Below are 18,516 nucleotides of genomic sequence, written 5' to 3'. Positions count from 1 at the left end.
GGTAGGTTTTTTGTTAACGGGTGCACAGTAGTCAGGCTAAATTAGCTATGTAGGAAGGTGGATGGCTGTTCTGATAATCGCAGAATCATAACAAAGATGTTTGAGAATCTACTCCTGAGATCCCATCACAATGCCTCTCTTGTCAGAAAAGAATTCCAAGGGAAGAAATTGAGAGTTGGTAATCATCATATTTTTATCTCTTGTTATGCCCCTTAGTGAATTCTGTATGATTTATGTCATTTATTTCAAATCATTTAATCCTATTTATTTTAAATTCATGTGGATTAGACATGCCGGTTTTACATTTTTTTATTACTTCCCTGTTACTGTAACCAAGTCCGACTCGTTGGTTGAATGGTCAGCGTACTGGCCTTCGGTTTAGAGGGTTCCGGGTTCGATTCCCGACCGGGTCGGGGATTTTAACCTTCATTGGTTAATTCCAATGGCTCGGGAGCTGGGTGTTTGTGCTGTCCCCAACATCCCTGAAACTCACACACCACACATAACACTATCCTCCACCACAATAACACGCAGTTACCTACACATGGCAGATGCCGCCCACCCTCATCGGAGGGTCTGCCTTACAAGGGCTGCACTCGGCTAGAAATAGCTACACGAAATTATTATTACTGTAACCAAAATATTCCACGTTGCATAATTGGAACTATACTGTAAAAATATAATAAATTATTATTATTATTATTATTATTATTATTATTATTATTATTATTATTATTATTATTATTATTATTATTATTATTATTATTATTATTATTATTATTATAAGGAATGGTCAAGACATTCAAATGTCAAATCACGAGTAGGCATAGAATGAAATAGTTACGTGGAAATAAAGAGGTTAAGGTAACTTGGGGAGCTCCATTATAAAAGAACATGAGCGGATGGCTCAAACAACAACAGTAACAGCAACGTTATAAGACTATTTGACTCCGCTAGCATAAGAATATAATCATCGAACCCGAAGAATCAGAACCATTACCTGTGCAGCTAAATCCTCCCCGTAGAAGTCAGTGATGTGTACAGAACACGACCGATGAACGCCCATCAAATTGCATGCATCACCACCAGCAGGCATTTCCAGTTCAGAATACTATGTATTGATACACAAATCCATATGCATAACCTACATCGCTCTCATTGGGCTGCTCTAATCACTGATGTATTGCATTCAAACACGTATTAGCTGTAATCGGGCGTCGAACTCATGACCTCTATACTGCATGTGTTACCTTGCTAATCGGACTTTGATGTTAAACTAATATTAGTTCAGCCTGTCGCGATCAAAAGTGAAGATAACGGCGGTGAGTGGGAAAGAAAACAAGGTTTGTACAGTATTACTCGATGTAACTCAGGAAACGAGGAGCTGGCCTCCCATGTTCAATGGTTTAATACTGAATTCCGGAACTTTCGGTTCGTTTTTAGTAGTCCTTAACAGCTAGAAACTCTTACCGGTACGAATAGAATACTTTCCAAGTCATAAAATTCCTCAGCTCCGGTCTGTTATGATACACAGGTTCGTAGCTGATTTTTTTTTTCTTGCTAGCCCTTCAACGTCACACTCAAGCAAGTAAAGTTTATATTACACTGGGATAGGAAACGCCAAGCGGCCGTGAAGAAACAGCCCCGACATGAGCCCAGTGAGAAATTCAAACTCATTTTAAAAAGTTCGCGATGGTGGGGTTCGAACCCTCGATTATTCTGACGGAAGCTTGCAGTTGCATGATCCGTTTATTGTTATGCTTTTTACTGTCCTACTCCTTTATTGAATGGTTAGCGTAGTGGCCTTCAGTTCAGAGGAACCTCGGTTCGATTCCCGGGAGGGTCTTGGATGTGAATCTTAAATGGCTCGGGGACTAGGTATTTGTACTCATCTCAACATCCTTGCAACTCACCCACAGTCACAGGCAGTTTCCCATTCTCGGCAGATGCCAACCATCCTCGTCGGATGATCTACCTTACAAGGTCTACATGAAGCTAGCAATAACCACACGAATTGCTGTTGACTGAAGTCACCTGGACCTGGCCAAAAGAAAATTCTGCACTGGATACGTGGTATGACGAGGACTCACTGAACCAAGAATAACTTCATCCGAAGCAATGTTAAACTGTCTTAAATAACAAAACAAGTCCAAAAGAGACCACTGCTATGGTTGTGTTATGATCAGGAATGGCAGTAATGTAGGAATAGGAGGCCTTGGCAAGGTTTAAGAGTGAGAGGAAGACCGTGAAGAAGAACGATGGATATCCTGAATGAATGAATGAATGAAGATCTGAAAGAGAAGCAGTAAATAAATAACGATGTTCGGGACAGAGGTGAAGAGAGACGTCTCGCCAGAAACGTCCACTCCCCATGAGCAGGATAAGACGGAGGAGAAGAAAACGAAAGAGGAGGAGGCATGATATCACCCTGACGACTGAAATTCCTATCCTCGTGATTACAGGACGGATGATGGCTGGAACGGATATCGGATTTAAACCATCCATTAAACACACAGAAGAAGGTATAGTGGTACCAGCGACCTCAAAATTAGTTGTATAAGCCATAATTCGTTCCTTTATATCGTTATGTTTTACAATACACTGACATGAAAGTATTGGTGACTGAAGTAGGAAAGACCAAAGATAAAAAAGTAGCAGCCATTTGGTCAATGAGACACAGCCCCAATAATTTGTCCTTTTGAAAATGGGAAACTATGGAAAAATATTATTATTATTATTATTATTATTATTATTATTATTATTATTATTATTATTATTATTATTATTATTATTATTATTATTAATCCCATGGAGTGATAGCCCCAAAAGGCCATGACCTACAAAGCAACCGCTGCTCAACCCAAAAACCCACCAAATATTAGGTCTCGAATTGTCACCATAACAATTCTTCTCGGCCGTATTCTTGGCTTTATAGAGTGGGGCCGATGGGAATTGAACCCAGAGCCTCCGGTAAGAGGCAGGCGCTATCCTTACATCGCGGTGCCGGCATTATTATTATTATTATTATTATTATTATTATTATTATTATTATTATTATTATTATTATTATTATTATTATTATTATTATTATCGTCTGACTCCTTGTCTGAATGGTCAGCATTGGAACCTTTGATTCATAGGGCCCCGGGTTCAATTTTCGGCCTGGTCAGCGATTTTAATCGCGTCTGATTCATTCTTCTGTCTCGGGGACTGGTTCTTCTTGTTTGTCCCAACACTATCCTCTTCATATTCAGACAACACACTACCAACCACCACAGAAACACACAATAGTAATTACAACCCTCTATATAGAGTTTGCGTCAGGAAGGGCAACCGCCGTAAAATAGGACCAAATCTACATATGTGACACAGTTCGCACCCGCGACCCCACAAGGTGTGAGAAAGGTGGTAAAATTATTATTATTATTATTATTATTATTATTATTATTATTATTATTATTATTATTATTATTATTATTATTATTATTATTACACTCATGTTCATAAAAACCAGAACAGCTTGAAAGACTAGAGATACGAAGTTCATATTCACAGGACATGTGCATTAGTATACTATGTAATGAAGAAATGTGTAGCATTTGAACCAAGTCGGCCCTCAGGTACAAGGTCCACATTAGTACCGACTGGTAAAATGTGCCTGCGGCTCTCGTTGTCGCTATAGACCGAAGGTAATGGATCAGTGTGACTTGAGCAGACGTTTAGGATGACTCCCAGACGTATGCGAGAAACGTGCCGTCAAATAAGTGAGTTTCAAAGAGGGCGCATTATTGACATGAGAGGACGTGATGCACCCATCCGGGAAATTGCTGCTCGTTTGGGACGAAGTGTGTCGGCAGTGCAACGGATGTGTACATAATGGTTCACAGAAGGCCGTAAAACACGACGAGATGGGTCTGGTCGCACCACCCAGACCACCCCCCGAGAAGATCGACACCTCATCGGATTGGTATTGCAGGACAGATCTGCGTCCTCGATGTAACACATCGTACACTATCATGAGTGACAATCCGTCGCCGTTTATTACGGTGTGGGTTACCGGAGCGTCTTCCAATTCTCCGCTTACCTTGGACTAATGTACATAAACATGCTAGACTGCAATGGTGTATGGGACGAGGTCACTGAGAAACAGGATTGGCAACAGATAGTGTTTTGGACGAATCCAGGTTCTGTTTGTTTGAAAATGATGGCCGCATTTTGGTTCGCCGCAGACAGGTGGAGAGGCATCACATTGACTGCATTGGCACAAGACATACAGCGCTAACTCAAGGCCTTATGGCGTGGGGTGCTATTGGGTACAACCACAAATCGCAGTTGGTACGTGTCCAGAGCACTGTGACCAGTTTGGCCTACGTGAATGACATCCTGCGACCCGTAGCCATACCCTGTTCTGCACGACACTCCAGACGCTATATTTCAGCAGGACAATTTGCGACCACATCTTTCTGCACGAACACGTGCCTTCTTGTTGTGACAGGATATCAGACTGTTGCTCTGGCCTGCCCGATCACCGGACTTGTTGCCAATCGAAAATGTGTGGGATATGGTGAAATGACGGGTGCGGCGCTGTGACCCAATGCCAACCACGAAAGATGAACTGTGGAACCAGATGAATGCAGTATGGATGGCTATACCCCAGGACGCCAATAGCACCTTATGCGCGTCGATAACATCACGCATGGAACAAGTTATCAGTGCCCATGGAGGACCCAGTGCCCACTAGGCAACAGGACACATGCTGAACCTAGGTGACTGAAATGCTAATCGCTTCTCCAAAAAATACTAATAAACATGTCCTGTGAATATGAACTTCCTATCTCTAGTCTTTCAAGGTGTTCTGTTCTCTTATGAAATGAGCGTGTTATTATTTATCATATTCATTATATTCTCAGAAAATTCACCTGATAGCCCATAGAAGACAATGATAAATTATTTATTGACGTCAGAGGTTTAAACTGATTGCCCTCACCCTTGTGTTCAACTATCAGATGTCGGGCGCTGAGGGTAATAATCTATAAATTCTTCTCAACGGTGCGCAGAATGTGGGCTGTGTTGATTACATTAAACATTGGCCGGACTTTATTATAAGAATAAATCGTCCAGTGATGAATAATCTCCGATACTCATTTGGAGAGCTGGCAGACTGGACTCGGAGACGCCTGCAAAGAGGGAAGTGGGTTTGGGTTTAAAATACTCAGCATTGTTCTCCTTTCTTAGAAAAGTCACACTTCCAGTCGAATTTAAGCTGTCCCAAACATCTGACAGAGCCAAAGTATTGCAAAACTGTAACTACAAGATGACTGAAGAATCGGAAGACATTGTACGTTTAGGTCTACATATTTTTGCTGTCATTTGTTGCCCATGAAGAAGTACAAGGTCTGACTAATGTAAGAGCTTTTAAGAGTGATTCTAATAAAATACTGTATATTGGGCCCAAACGTATGTCTTCAAACCTATGCTCAATAACTGCGTAAAAACATGAAGAAAATAAAGTTATAAGTGAATCAACTATACCATATTATAAACAAAAATCTATATAATCTGATTTTTTAATTTCGTATGCATGTAGATATGCATTTGATTATGACAGCCTCTTGATAAAGGAAGATTTGATAGTGAAATAAATGATCTGTACATCGCTAACCTCGAGGTGTACGGGTAACATGGCTTCCTCTTACCCAGGATCTAAGGATGCCAAACATCCTAACTCTGGACTGAGGACTGGAATTGAACTCTCTCAGCCTCGTGATAGCACATTAGGAGCTTTCTGTCAGGATGTCCAAATTAAGAACAGGTATACAAATCAGTACAGTCAATGCGGTAATGTAAACTTTGTGCAGGAAGAGTAATCAAATGCCTATTATACGTACTTCAGTAAAAAGAGTGAGATAAAATGGGACTGGGTGTTTGTCTTAATAGATACCTCTGCATTTATACATAACACACCATACTACCAACCACCACACATGCAAACAATAGTTTTACATACATAGTAGTTAGTTTTACACATGTAAAGCAGAGTTCACTCAGCTTCGCGGGTTCAGTTGAGTAGCTTCCTGATATGAGAGGGAGCGTACCCGAACATAAATTCGAATTCGTTACTCAGAGCACGTGACATTACAATACCAGAAAACCAGCTGGCTGGGCAGGCAAGTATGGAACGTTTATACAGATTATCATGAATATGAATTACTGTATTGGTTACAGTAAAAAATCGTGTCTTTGTATTCAACGCAGTTGGTCCAGCTCCTTTTAGGTACCGTTACATCGCCCAGGAAGCTTAGTCGCATATACTATTTCATCTTCGCATCAGTTCCCTGTCAATTTTAATTCTCTGAAAGTTTCAATCCCAGACCTCTGAGGATGAGAGTAAGTATCGCTAACCGTTACGTTACTGATCAATTGCTTCATTAACTGCATATACCGAGCTCGATAGCTTCAGTCGCTTAAGTGCGGCCAGTATCCAGTATTCGGGAGATAGTAGGTTCGAACCCCAATGTCGGCAGCCCTGAAAATGGTTTTCCGTGTTTTCCCATTTTCACATCAGGCAAATGCTGGGGCTGTACCTTAATTAAGACCACGGCCGCTTCCTTCCTACTCCTAGCCCTTTCCTGTCCCATCGTCGCCGTAAGACCTATCTGTGTCGGTGCGACGTAAAAATACTAGCAAAAAAAGTTAGCATATGAACTCAGTAAGTGTTACCATTTAGGACAGTTACCAACCATGGATTAAAAAATTAAAATCAGATAAAATGTTGAGAAGTTGACTTTCTCATTACCAACGGCGTTATCTCCTACAATCACTCCTAATTTAATACTAATGCATTCAGGAATCACGACACCAAATACCACATCGGTTTTTTTTTCTTATTATGACCTAACCCACAAACAACAACAGCAACTTATAAGTATTGGAATTAAGGAATAAATGTGGTAATATTTTTGCTGTTTCACTCGTTTGTAATTGTCTTTTTGTTTCAGTTTCTATACCGCAGATGACACTTCGCCGTGACAGGGATTGCGTATGCAACACTCTGTACACCCCGGAGCGGCTGGTAAGGAGCTTTCCGATATGGAAGGGGCTGTCGAACGACACTGGAGGGAAGCAACTTGTCGGATGTGAAAAATGTGTCGACCCGTGAAAGTATTGAAGTTCGATACTTACGATAATGCGATCTACCAGACCGTCCCACTCCGATAATGTATTGTTTGTTCCCGCAAGAGATTTCACAGGTTGTGAAGGGATATTTATTTTGTATTTATTTCCTTTGTTTGTCACATACCTGGTTACTTGAGACCTTTTATTCAGGTCTCCAGTGGTCGGGAATCGAACTTTGACCAGTTATCATTTCCACAGTAAATTATCAATAATGTTATCACACTTAATTTTGTGTCATCGATAAAATTCTTTGTCAGCTACCTTTTCCACTCGTAGATGAGATAGCGGGTGCAATCTACGTACGTATGAAATTGGCCCAGTTCTGAGTCCGGATGTCCTTCCTAACACCCTTATTTAAGGAGAAATTTATTAGGCTAATGCATGTACCTGTGGTGGCTCTTAGTGTGGTGCGTTATATATAAATGCAGATATGTGTATTAACACAAACAACCAGTCCCGGAGCAAGAGGAATCGAACCCAGGAACCTGTGAACCTAAGGTCACTAGGTACGCTGACTATTCAGACAAGGAACCAGACTGAACGCTTTTTTCAACTCTTCAGCTTTTCTCCGTCATTTCTGGGGTAGCGGGAACCATCGTAGGAACGATTTTGGACCGAGCTCGATAGCTGCAGTCGCTTGAGTGCGGCCAGTATCCAGTTTTCGGGAGGTAGTGCGTTCTAATCTCATTGTCGGCAGCCCTGAAGATGGTTTTCCGTGGGTTCCCATTTTCAGACCAGGCAAATCCCTCTCCTGCCCTATCGTCGCCATAAGACCTATCGGTGTCGGTGCGACGTAAACCAACTTGTAAAAAAAAACATTTTGGTTATTGATTATGATTATCTTGTTTTACAGGGCATCATCGCTCTTTTCATTATTTACCGGGGGGTTAAGGTTGCATATCTTTGTTTATGATACGTGATTTTTCATGTGAAAATTCCTCCGTAGTTTTCACTGGGATTCGACCATGGACGCCTGGGTTTTGAGTTAACTGTTTGCTTCCTGTACTCAATATTACAGATTTTGTTAGGCTCATGAAAATGGAGTTAAAATAATAGAATGGTTCTGTCGAATTACGATAGGTTACTATCAAGTCTCAATGCACTGTGTATCATTGTACGCATGTAAAACACGGCCAATAACTAGCGCGGAAAGAAGGGGAATAAAAGCCTTTGAAATGAAGTGTTACAGAAGAATATCGAAAGTAAGACAGGCGGATTGGATCAAAAATGAAGATATAAATCTAGATGATGAGAGAAGAAGGACATGACCAGAAGGCTAGATGGATTTATAGGACAAATCATAATACACCCAGGACTTGTTCAGTAGCTTTTAAGAGAAATGTAGTGAGGAAGGACTGTATGAATATACCTTACGACAAACAGATTAGAGTATATATATATAACGCAGTAGTTCCGTAGAAATAGAAAGACTAGACAAAATAGGATGTCATTGGAAGCTCCATCAAACCAGTCAATGGACTGATGACCAAAACAATAATCACAATCTAGTCCTCCATGAATAAATAGAGACACCAAATATCTCTACACAAATCACTTTTATTAATAAACAGTGTTGAAGTCTCGTGGCTCAGGTGGCAACGCACCGGCCTCTCAACGCTGGGCTCCTTGGTTCAAATCTCGGTCACTCCATGTGAGATTTGTGCTGGATAAAGCGGAGATAGGACAGGTTTTTCTGCGGGTACTCCGGTTTTCCCTGTCATCATTCATTCCAGCAACACTCTCCAGTTTCATTTCATCTGTCAGACATTTATCATTTCCCCAGTGTAGTGTGACAGTCTTCGGCAGTCGGCACAATTCCTATTCTCGCCGTTAGATGGGGGCATCATCCATTCCATCCCTGACCCAGTCGAATGACTGGAAACATTTTCAACAAAGTGTTGAACAACTTCTGTTATATCACATTTTATACCACTTAAGGATATTTTAACTGAAGATAATCGGGGTCCTGAATATTTGTCACTAATTCAGAATGAACGAAGGAGGGACTGCATGTCACACGACACACATACTTAGAAGCTGGCTAATTTAGTGTATAATTTGAGTCGCATGTATACTTCCATACAATCCTTTCTTGCCTTTGATTATTTTTTTTATTTAAGCGCATTTTTAAGTAATTTAAATACATGAATCTTACGGCTCGTAAACATGCCCCCCTTTTATTGCAGCCAGCCTGTAATAGAACTCATGAAAAGGCGTTTCCCGTAAATTGACACGAGTGCACTGCAGCTATAGTTTTGTGGTGATTTATGTGACCAGTATATCACTGGTCCGGGGAACTTGTGGTCTGTGAAACCAGATCGAACCTGTTAGGAGAATCAGATGTGCCAATAAATGTTGGCTTATATTCCCTTTAAAGTTGTATGGAGTATTGGTGTCGCGTACAGTCGTGTATTAATTATACGGCAAGAAGATACTGCCATGGTCAATAAAAAATAAAAATTCCACGGACATCAGTTATGCAGTAACTCACGCGCTTTCCTTCATTTCTCAAGATAAGAGGCTCGATTACGTGTGTGTTTGGAGGCATTTGAATATAATTGATTGCAAAAAATGTACGTTGTTGGTTTCTAAGACGTTAAAGAAATTCCTCGGAACAAAATTCAAAATCCTGATATCTCCTAAAATCTACAGTAATTGAAGGGACGATAAACAAATAAGATTATACTGGATAACCCATTTTTAATTTTTGTTTGTGACTCTGTTTTCCTTGCATGTCACTGGTTCCTTTTGTTCTAAAATGAATGGAAATTAATGGTGATAATGTTCCTGACTTTTTTCGGTCAGGGTATTTATTTTTATGCTTTTATTTCTTCCCGATTTAGAACCCAAGGTTTGCTCCGGACGACCAATACAAGTTCTTACCACTCTAGGAGGCCCGAAGGAGACCTCTTACACTACAAAAGGCATAGTAGAACCGTCTAGGAGTGAAAAATAATTTTTATATACTTGTTCACTGAAAAATGCCTATTTTTTATTTTTTGTATGTATTCCATGAAACCAATACTTGTACGCAAGCTTAAAATGCAAATAGATGGGTAATATACGTTTCAGTTGTCAGCTACTGATGTATTCTAATTAGTGGATATTGGAAGTTTCAAGTAGTGGACCAGACTGGTCTCTTTCATTACAATAAACAGTTCTTGTTTGTTTTAGGAAGTCTTATTGTATGAGTGTTTAAAGCAACAGTTTTGACAGCCTTAAATAAAATTCAACGTATACGCACTTAAATTGCTTGCGTATATATAAAAACAAGGGAGGGTTGCAAACAATACAATAAAAAATAAGATAAAACCAAACCAAACCAAACCAAACCCCATGGCACTACAGCCCTTGAAGAGCCTTGGCCTACCAAGCGACCGCTGCTCAGCCCGAAGGCCCGCAGATTACGAGGTGCCGTGTGGTCAGCACGACGAATCCTCTCGGCCGTTATTCTTGGCTTCCGAGACCGGGGCCGCTACCTCACCGTCAGATGGCTCCTCAATTCTAATCACGTAGGCTGAGTGGACCTCGAACCAGCCCTCAGGTCCAGGTAAAAATCCCTGACCTGGCCGGGAACCGAACCCGGGGCCTCCGGGTAAGAGGCAGGCACGCTACCCCTACACAACGGGGCCGGCAAAAATAAGATAAAACCATTTGAAAATTGCTAAATGTCACTGTGGCTTTAAAAGTAGAATTACGTGCCTTCGACTTTCGTTTGTATTCCAGTAAACCGTCTCGAAATCCCCAAATGTAATCTCCCATCATACTCTTTGATTTTATCCTTTTCCGTTCCGTTATGGTTCTACCAACCCTCTTTTGTTGTCGTGTCATAAGGGCCTCCTAGGTCGTCTGGAGCAAATTTTGGGTTTAAAAAATCGGAAAAAACTGAAAGCATAAAAAATCAATGCTCCGACAGCAAAAGCATTTCCGTCATTTTAAGGAAAATGAACCAGTCATAAAACCGTCACAAAAATTATTATTATTATCATTATTATTATTATTGAAATAAATGGCGTAAGACCTTTAGTTCCGGGAGTGTCCGAGGACATGTTCGGCTCGCCAGGTGCAGGTCTTTTGATTTGACCCTGTAGGCGACCTGTGCGTCGTGATGAGGATGAAATGTTGATGAAGACGACACATACACCCAGCCCCCGTGCCAGCGAAATCAGCCAATGATGGTTAAAATTCTCGACCCTATCGGGAATCGAACCCGGGACCCCTGTGACCAAAGGCCAGCACGCTAACTATTTAGCTAAGGAGCCAGCCATTATAAGTATTATTATTATTATTATTATTATTATTATTATTATTATTATTATTATTATTATTATTATTATTATTAGAACTTATTATTAGAACTTTAGCATCCTTTCTCTGGCAGCCTGTCTTCTTTCTTCCGTCCACCCACGGTTAAGTTTTGGTTCGTCATGGAATCCCTGAAATCTGTCGATCACTGACCCAAACTTCGTTCGGTTTGAGATGTCTTCTGAATTTAGTCCCACCTGTTTGAGATCCTTTCTCACCTCCCTGAACCATTTGTCCGACACTTTAGGTCTGCTGTCTAGTATTGTGAAAATCCTTTTCGTTAGTCTCTTCACATCCATTCTAAATAAATGCCATAGAATTTAAGTCTCCGTTTTCTCATGGACTCAGTTAGCCTTTCATTGTCTCAGTAAAGTTCTTCCGTTCCTCGCACCCTTTACTGTCCATCCACAATCTTTTGACCCATTATTTTGCGATGGATCCTTCTTTCGAATTTCTCAGCTTCTCGCAGTCCCGTTTTCCCTGTCCTTTGGAGGCATTCAGTAGAGTACAGACATTCCGTTTTAATCACTGTATTGTAGTGCCTTAGTTTAGCTCGTCTGGAGATGGTTTTCTTCTTGTATATAGGATATGTCCTACGAAAAGCCGCAGCCATTTTCTCCCGTCTGGTGTTGTTTGCTTCTCTTTCATTTGTTTTCAATTGCACTATTTCACCCAAATACTTAAAGCTATCAATTCTTTCTATTTTACCGTGTTCTGTCTTCAGGTACCGAGGGGCTGTTTTGATGTTTGTTATATATTTAGTTTTTTCGAAAGAAATCTGTAGTCCTGCTTTTTCTGCTTGTAGTTTTAGTGCATTCATCTGTTCTATTGCTGTGTCAGTATTCCTAGATAGCAGCGCAACGTCATCAGCAAAGGCAAGGCAATTAATCACGACACCACTTTTTGACCCTCCAATGTATACTTGTATACTCTGTTTGAACTCAAAAATATATGCACATAATTACGAAACATATACATTCTTTTCAGTCCAGTTCTTTTTCCCATTCCCGGATAATCATCTCCAACACACAGTTGAAAAGAATTGGTGACAATCCATCACCCTGCCTGAGTTTCGAACTGCTTGGAGTTCTCTCCCATGAACTTAACTTTCGAATGTGTCCCAGTTAAAGTCTGCTTAATAATTGCTGTTGTTTTGGCGTCGATTCCAAATCACACTAATATATTGAATAGCACTTCCCTGTCGACTGAATCATACGCCTTTTTGAAGTCTACAAAAACGACTACCAGATCCTTTAAGAGATGATTCTCTAGTACACGTTTCAGACTCCAGATTTGATCAACGCATGATCTTCCTTTCCTAAATCCCGCTTGATACTCGCCTAGTTGGTGATCCGCTTGTTCCACAAGTCTCCTCTGTAGTGCTTTAGAGTGTGTCTTATAAGTTACAGGTGTGATGGAAATGCCGCGGTAGTTGTTAGGATTTGCTCTATCACCTTTTTTGTGTAGAGGATGAATGATAGCATTTTCCAGTCTGCAGGGATTACCTCCATTTCCCATATCTTTTCCATTTCTCGCCTTAAAATTGTTATTGCGATTTCTCCACCACTTTTCAGCATCTCTGCTGTGACAGAATCTTTCCCCGCAGCTTTGTTGTTCTTTAAGTTTGTAATTATTTCACGGATTTCTTTTTCGTCAGAGGGTATTGAGTTTTCATTCCGTTGCTTTGGATCGTCTTTTGGCCATTTATTTTTAGGTTTTTCACAGTTCAACCATTTTCATTCTTATTCACAGCCAATTTCCCATCTTCCCTTCGAAATCCCATGGTAGATGGTTGATATCCATTTATGTCCTATAAAATTTCTAGTATTGTTCTTAAATTCCGTGTCAATACTTCGGATTTCTTCAGATATTTGATTCCCTTTGGTTTGCCGGAGGGCCTTTGCTGTCTGTTTGCGTACCTCTTTGTATGTCTCAAATTTATCTTCTGTTTTATCTGCGTACCATGCTTTATAGGCTGCAGCTCTCCTATCAATTGCTACATCACAGTCTGTAGTCCACCATCGGTGTCTGCGAGTTCGTCGCAATGGTGCAACATCCTTAGCTATATTAGCCATTTTCTTCTCCCTCATACGTCTTTGAAAGTCGTTTCTGTTTTCTTGAAGTTTTTCATAGTTTACGTTTATTGACACATTCGGAGAGAGTCTCTTTTTGTTTGGCGGTAACGGCTTGAATTTTATGCGGGTCAAGAAGTGATCAGAGTCAAGATTGGCTCCTTTCCGTACTACCACATTCATAATTTCTTTAGTGTTTCTCCTTGAAATTGCAACATGGTCCATTTGATATTCACCTAGGTCTTTCCGTGGAGCGCACCACATTTTCTTTTTCCTTGGCAGTCTTTTGAAGTACGTGGACATTAATTTAAGATCAAATGTCTCACATAAGTCAATAAGTCTCTTCCCATTCGTATTTGTTCTGGTGTGAGCTGGATAACCACCTACTATTTTTGGGAACTGACGTTCTTTCCCGACCTGCGCGTTGAAATCACCCATCAGAATTTCGACATGATTGCTTGGCGTCTTTAGCAATTCATTCTCCAATTGATCCCAGAATATTTTCAACTTATCAGGATCTTTTCTGTTGTCTTCGTTTATGGGGGCTTGTGCATTGAATAATATGTATCGCTTGTTTGCACATTTCAGTGTTAGAGTGGAGAGTCTATCAGAAGGAGAAGAGAAGTCCGTTACGGAGTCAATAACTCTTTTGTTTACACAAAACGCTGTGCCAAGTTGCTGCAGATTTCTTCCATTTTTTCGTCCAGGTTTACCCTTAAAGATTCTATAATTTTCTGAATCAAACGTATTAATATCAGCAAAACGTGTATCTTGCACTGCTAGTATTAGGATATTCTGATTTTCCATTTCATCCAAAGTTCGTTTTAATTTCCCCGTCCTAAGTAGAGTCTGTATGTTGATAGTTCCAAAATAGTGATGTTTCTTTGTCCTTATATTCTGTTTTAGGTTAGTCGTGCTTGTCGTTAGTACGTCATCAGTCTGGCTACCAGATGGCTCCGACTCTATCTTGCATGTTGGTACAAGCTCCCCAGAATCCGAAGGCTTCTTTGCGCCGCCTGATGCGACGGTGGATTTCCATTGCTGGGTACCACCTGGGGTAGTTTTCCTTGAAAGTGTTTCCATCATGCATAATGTTACCTCATGGTAATGCTTGGTGGGACAGATTACTCTGTCCGTGGTTAGAACTACGGTTGTTAGCCGTAGAGCCAGTTCTTCCGCCCTCTCAGCTGTTGGGAAATATCCTCTTCTGCCATCGAGACCGTTGACTGCAGTCCTTTTTGCCTCAGTTGATCCCCGGGTGTTTATTTGGCTAAGCCTTATTCACACCTGTCCTGCATATCTACTGGTACATTCCCTATCAGCCATATGGGACGCGCCGTGTCGGGGTTGAGGCCCCCCGCCACAGTGTCTTCCGTGAAGTTATGCCAAACACTTACTCAGTTCACTGTATATAAATATATAATATAAGAGTTTTGTCTGTGCATTGCTCAGAATACCAATATAAATGGTCCGTTATTGGACATTACAAATTTTCCAGCTAACTCATTCCTGGTTGCTAGCGTTTTGTCCTCGTGTGCTAGGTTCGGCTCATTAGTTGGTACCTAGCACACCTACCAAGACGCTGGCTAGTGCACACCGTGGAGGCCACTGCGCAGGCTACCCGGAGCCACCAGCAGTGCCAATGCACCATGAGGGACCATGTCTCTTCACCTGGCATGAGAATGGGAAAAGAGGGAAAATCATCTTCAGCGCTACCGACAGTGGGGTTTGAAGCCACTATCTCCCGAATGCAAGCTGAAAGCTACCTGATCCAAACCGTGTAGCCACTCACTCGGTTGTACTATGGTATTTTTTAATCCTTTCAGTACTAACGGGTCATAGATATCCCAACAGGTTGAATTTCCTTGTCAAGTTTACCGTAGATTGATCAATGGAAAATTAAAAGAGAAGACTTTCCATTAACCTTCCCTCAAAACAAAGCTTGAATGATTGGCAATGTTGAAGGACGTTAACCTGTGGAAGGCAAACAAGGAGAAAATATAATTGTTGCTCCACTAAAGATGCAGAGAATTGAACAAAAATGTGCGAGGTTTGTTTTAAGCCGTTTTAATGTTTTACACCTACCACACGAAAACATGAAAAGACTAGAAACAGAGTGCGTGGTAAGTGGTAGTTACACGAAACCACTTGAATAATATTATCATTATGATAACGGTCTTCTGCTTGTCCATGTAATGTCTTTACACGTTTTTTATCTGAATTATATGCGTAGGAATTACATTCCGCTCTTATCTTTTTCGTCCTACCTTATGCTTTACGACTGGTGCGACAGAGGAGTCCCAACAAGCAGAACTACTGAGACAAATATGTCCCATGTACTGTATGTATTTTCTAAACTGTCTGTAAAAAAAGAGAAATGTATTTAGACATAAAATGATACGGATCAAAGTAAGAGTGCCGTATATTCCTCACGATCCTATATTCAGTCCTGAAAAGAGTTATATAGAATATTATTATTGTTATTCTTCTTCTTCTTAATCTGTTTACCCTCCAGGTTGAGTCCGAGGGATCCCACCTCTACCGCCTCAAGGGCAGTGTTCTGGAGCGTGAGACTCTGGGTCGGGGGATACAACTGGGAAGAATGACCAGTACCTCGCCCAGGTGGCCTCACCTGCTATGCGGAACAGGGGCCTTGTGGAGGGATGGGAAGATTGGATGGGATAGGCAAGGAAGAGGGAAGGAAACGGCCGTGGCCTTAAGTTAGGTACCATCCCGGCATTTGCCAGGAGGAGAAGTGGGAAACCACGAAAAACCACTTCGAGGATGGCTGAGATGGGAACCTAACCCACCTCTACCAGTTGACCCCCCGAGGCTAAGCGGACCCCGTTCCAGCCCTCGTACCACTTTTCAAATTTCGTGGCAGAGCCGGGAATCGAACCCGGGCCTCCGGGGCGTGGCAGCTAATTACGCTAACTACTACACCACAGAGGTGGATATTTTTATTATTATTGTTGTTATAGTTATTATTATTCTTCCTTAAGCCCATAATAATAAAATAAGAAGATTAGAAGATTCAAGACAGAGCTAGCCTCAATATTTAATTACAAAAAGGAAATGGAGTGCTATAAATGCCCGTTCTCTCCCTTAAGTTGCCCTCGAAAACCCAAACTGCATTTAGAAATATATTGTAGTTAATCCAATGCTGAGGTAGACAAGAACGCTTATAAATGATATCATTTATTGATCTGGCGTCAAATTAGGAGCAGCGGTCACACATTAATGTCGTCAGAACAAGCCAGCAAATTTGGATAATTTGTTACTAATTGAGCATCATTTGTGGTCCCTGTGTTAATTTGAGTTCAGTAATTTATAAATTAATAATTAATGAGATGTATTGATAATGGTAGGTGATGAGGAAGGTAGTCGGGGGGGGGGGGACTTCTCCAAGTGTTGAATATCAAACTCACAGGTCGCATGCAAATCCAGTATAAATTAGTCGGCCCGATCGCTACACGCATTTTCCAGTTTCGATGTGCTAATAAACAGTACGACTCGTTGGCTGAATGGTCAGGGTAGGGTCCATCGGTTCAGAGGGTCCAGGGTTCGATTTCCGGCCGGGTCAGGGATTTTAATCGCGTGTGATTAATTCTTCTGGCTCCAGGACTGGGTGTTTGTGGCTTTTCCAACACTTTCCTCTTAATATTCCGACAACACACTACATTACCAACAACCAAAGAAACACACAATAGTTTTTACATCCCTCCATATTGGGTTGGCGTCAGGAAGGGCATTGGGTCGTAAAACAGAGCAAAATCCACTGTACGACACAGTTCGTACCCGCATACCCGCAGGTGTGGGAAAAGCGGTTGAAGGAGAAGATGATGTGATAATAAACAATATTTATAAATGCGCATGTTCCGAAACATTCGTGATTCTGGATTTTCAGGAATTGTTCCTCACATCCGATTTTATAAATCATCGTCGCTGTGCCAAACCCGCGAATAAGACAATGCTCTTCCTATCAATTATTTCCCTTAAGACTGGTCACGCCTCCAGCCACATATTGAGAAGTCCATCAGAACACTTTTCGAGTTTATTTTCCTATGCCTGTGTGTACAGGAAAATGAGTCTTACTCCACCGTTCTGTAACAATGTGTGCTTTGGTGACAAGGTCATATCAACAACAACAACAAACGAACGAACAAACAAACAAACAAACAAACAAAAATGATGACCCCAATAAATTGAGAAAAGAAAGCGAGGAAGAAGACTGTTTAATACTGTTCTGAAGATCAGAGAAGGTAATATTATTTTCTCTACGTCATTTCATGAGAATAAAACATCGCACCTTGACGTTCGCTCTAAAGAAGTGGAAAACGAACGAGTCCTGGTTATACAATAGGCTCGTATTGCTGAAAGCTTCTCTTCTGGAGATGCTGTGTTCTAACCACATCCACGGCTGTCCTGATGATGGTTCTCTGTCGTTTCCCATTTTCACATAAAGCAGGTCGTAGGTCTGTACTTTAATTAAGGTCACAAGATGTTATCTCCCAATCCTACCCAACCTTTTATCACCGAAAGTCCCATTGTCTTGGTGGGATGCTAAATAGATATCGAAAGTAAAAAGAAAAATCAGAAGACAAATTTAAGGATAGGATTCCAAAACTACAATAGCCAATATTTATCTTTAGCATGCGTCATTATTAGACATCGGAAAAGAATGCAAAGGCATATTTTGTTTGCCGATGTTTACACCTCAAAACCGGACAAGGAAGTACGTTTGAAGATTAAATTGGACGAATTATTAAATTTAATAATGCGTGTATTTGCAGATATTTGAGATTAGTGCATGGATTTCAAATTTTGAATTTGTGCATGTTTTCGACTTTTATTATGTCTAGGTTAACATGTTTTACAATCAATCTTCAAGAAAATATAAAGTAATTAATGCCGTGAACTCCTACGGAATGAGTGGCCTTGTTCTGAATGAGCATTACAGTTG

The sequence above is a fragment of the Anabrus simplex genome, chromosome 1 (assembly GCF_040414725.1).
Source record: "Anabrus simplex isolate iqAnaSimp1 chromosome 1, ASM4041472v1, whole genome shotgun sequence".
NCBI classification, from domain to species: domain Eukaryota; kingdom Metazoa; phylum Arthropoda; class Insecta; order Orthoptera; family Tettigoniidae; genus Anabrus; species Anabrus simplex.
The sequence above is the reverse complement of the archived record's forward strand: the minus strand, read 5'-3'. Positions refer to the sequence as shown.